The following is a 3,743-nucleotide window of genomic DNA, read 5'->3' as shown; positions in this document are numbered from 1 at the left end:
GACAACCTTTGTACTTCCAAGGGATGTGTAGGAATTGTGCTAAGTTGGAATATTTGATTCTGCAAACAGATTTCTATGCACTTTTGAAACTTTTCTTCCTAGTTGCTTGGGGAACAGGGATATAAGGAGTGCAGAGCTATCGGGAGAGGAGAATGTGTTGATAATAGTGATATATTTGTAGGGTGCTGGTGTCCATTGTAGCTGTTGAATTGTCTAGATTGTGTACCTCTGAATGTAAATTTCTTGTAATATGTGAAAAGAATATTGAATCAAAACCCTCCTTGACCCGTATATAGCACATGACCTACTGAAATTTTAAATTTATGGAGTCGGTATAATCTCTATTCCAAAAAACATAATTATTGTTGCTTAGTTGCCATGCATTAGATACTGTGAACACTCTTATCAAGAGCCAATTCAATCCCTTTAAGAATGGCATGTGCTTCTGCCTGATTGTTGATCTTTCCTAAGGTTCATTCAAATTTTAAACATTATTTATCTCCAGCGTTGATGACAAGACCCACAATTGCAGTTACCCTGGATTTCCTTTCGGTACACTGATTTCCTTTGAATCTCTCTTATTTTTGCAATGCCTAGTTTTGTGCAGGGAAGTTTAAATTACAGGAAAGCTTAACATGCTGTAGATTTTGAGCTCTGAAGCAATTTTGTGGGATTTTTGTATACCTACTGCTTTGGAATTTCCTTCTTACATGTATTAGAGGCAATTCATAATTTTTCTGTACCGTAATACACTGTTATAGATCAATATTAACCCCAGAACTCATAAGTGTAAAAAGGGATCTAAAGAAACAGAGACATGATTCTCTTGATGCTTAAAAGATCCCATCTTAAGATGGGTCTACGCTGGTTTATATTTTGTAGATTTATAAATTATTGTAATTGTCAAACAATTGATCTACTCATGAAGGAAAATGAAAAAGGTGAATAGGTGCTTAGAAAAGAATTAATGACTAAGCCACAATTCGTCATATAGCTGATTAGGTTACTGTGCACCCAAATTTCTCAATTGCTTTTGGAAAGTTGATATAACAAGATGGAACAATATGATTCTCATAGTTGTTCATCAACTGATTTGATTAATTTAGATACTTCCATCATTTTTACTGACACATATAAAAACACATGCTCTTTATAAGTTGGGCATACTCCACGGTGGACAGGTGTCGTACCGGAGCCATGTGGGTTGATGCGTGGTATTATGACGTGGCGGGGAGGGCGCACATGTATTGGCGACCCTCCCCTAGGTGATTGATAAAAATCATAACTATGTTCTTTATTGTATTTCTAGTTTCCAGCAATGTAAAGTTCTTATTCATTCTAATTCAATCAATAACATGCTAAGTATAGAGTTCCTTACTACTAGTGCCTCGTACATTAGAAGCGAGCAGGAGGTGTTTCTAATTGTCAGTGTAGACTTCTATTCAGTGTTAAGTGATTGTAAACTTGCCCAGCACTGTCATCACATTATAACGGTCCACTTATTGGAGCCATAAGTGAGTTTAGAGCTTTGTACAGTGCGCACAGAATAACTTATAGAAATAGTTTTATCATAATTAATATTTTACAGAAAGACATATTCCATTGAAAATTTCTTATCAACACACAGTTAGGTTGCCACAAGAAATCACTACTAGGTTGTAAGCCAAAATGTTGCTGTGCCAAGAAAAAGATACAATCCATCCAAAATCCACATCATAATGTGGTTAGAACCGAAAACATATGACACCCCTATTCTTTATGGCCCTGAGAATCTTGAGTGCCAAAACTCCCTGAGTTACCTTCTTGAGCCAGGTAGGTTGGCCTACCAGTCAAGGGCTGATTAGGAAATGGTCGATTGTTGCCATATGATTGATTCCAATTTGCAGCTTCCAACCATGGAGGTATTGAGTACCCATACCTCACATTTGCACTACTGACCCCTGCATTAAGTGGAGGTGTGTAATGAGCATACAGAGAATTGACACCAGCTCTGGTAGGAACAAGGCAAGTGGGTAAACCCTCGGTTTGATAGTGGGGCACTTGAATGTTTATGAGATCTTGGAATAATGGTGTATTATCTGCAATGGAGTCCAATGAGTTTGAAATAATCCTAGTTTCATCAGCTATTCTTGTATCGTTGATCATCCCTTGTTCCTTTTCAAGCATTTGTTGTGCCTTTCGTTTTTCCTTTTCCTGTCTTGCCATTTGCTTTTGTTGGTCCTTAACTTGCCTTGCTTTATCTCTTTCAATCCTTTCTTCTGCTCGCTGTTGTGCTGCAACAATCCTTGCTGCCTTCTTCTCCTTGACCATATCCTTCTTTTTCTGTTTTAATTCTTGCATTTCAAGTTTCTTTTTTTCTGACTCAACTAACAGGTTTATATAGTCCTCTGAGGTGAGTAGCTGTGAGCTTCGGCCCAGACGAAGACTACCCGGTGCACCTTGCGTTTTTCTCATTGATACTCTCTCTACTGGTAGCTTTAGGAACCGTCCAAGTGTCTTCTCCACCCCTTCCACCTGCATGTCATTGCTTGGTACTTCCCTTTCAGTATCTGTTGGAACTGATTGAACCATATCATTATCTTCATTTGATGCCTCATTATGTCCTTCATCTTCTTCCATTGATCTATTGTCCACAAAAAAATGAACAATTTCACTGTTCAATTCTGCTGGTTGTGAGGGCATGTTCATGCTTTCTTCATTGGTTGCTGAGACACTATGTGCATTCAAATTGATCATTGCTTCTGCTAGCCATGAAGGTGGGGTTACTTGGCTTGGCAATGTCAATTGGTCATTGTCAACTGCATGTTCAACAATATCATTAGCAATATCAGCGACAGGAATTTGATGTTCTTGAGTTGGTGGAACAATCTCCATGTTACTAGGAATTTGTTCATTGTTATATTGTGTTTCACACACAGTTTCATCATCTTCAGCATATAACTGTCCTTGAGACAGGGAAATCATATTACCAGCTGCAACAACATCATCTTGGTCATCTACTTCTTGCACTTCAACACATGTTTGGACATTCCCTTCTTCCTGACCATCCACATGAAACGCTTGGCTACAACCAGTGTCATGCATAAGAGCATCATAGTTCAGTGGCCAGATTCCTGTCCTCCTAAAGCCAGCCTTGATATTTGATGGTGTCGAAGCCCTTTTAAAAGCTTTACTTGCAAGCTCTGCTAGCTCAAACCTTTTCACCTCAACCCCTGGATTCTTTGCCATCCATGCAGCACGCTCCGACCTGAAATAGTTCTTGAAAGGGCCAAACACACTAACATCAAGGGGTTGCAGCCTATGAGTGGTATGAGCGGGCAATGTCAACAGGTCGATGCCTAAATTGTTTGCTTCCTCAATTGTTTGTACAGCCATGTGGCTCCCATGGCCATCTAATATCATAAGGTGTCTGTTATTAGGCGAGACGCCACCTGGTACCGATGCAGCAAAGTGAAAAAGCCAACTTAGAAACAGTTCTTTAGTCATCCATGCATGGGGATGTGCAGCCATGCATGCACCTGGTTCACAGTTCTGTATATAGTTTTTCAGTTGATTTTTACCTTTGAATAGATAAAATCCTGGGATTGAAGTACCAATTGCATTAACACAACATAAAATAGTTATCCACTCCCTGCTCTTGGGCAAAATCTTTGGCACATTTCGGCTCCCTCTCTTGGCAATTACCCGCATGCCACAATTCCTCCCTGCCTGTAAACCTGTTTCATCACAGTTCCATATATGGT

This window comes from Pinus tabuliformis, chromosome 7 (genome assembly GCF_031772625.1).
Source record: "Pinus tabuliformis cultivar Carrire ecotype Pingquan chromosome 7, CPIR1, whole genome shotgun sequence".
Classification (NCBI taxonomy): Eukaryota; Viridiplantae; Streptophyta; class Pinopsida; order Pinales; family Pinaceae; genus Pinus; species Pinus tabuliformis.
The sequence above is the reverse complement of the archived record's forward strand: the minus strand, read 5'-3'. Positions refer to the sequence as shown.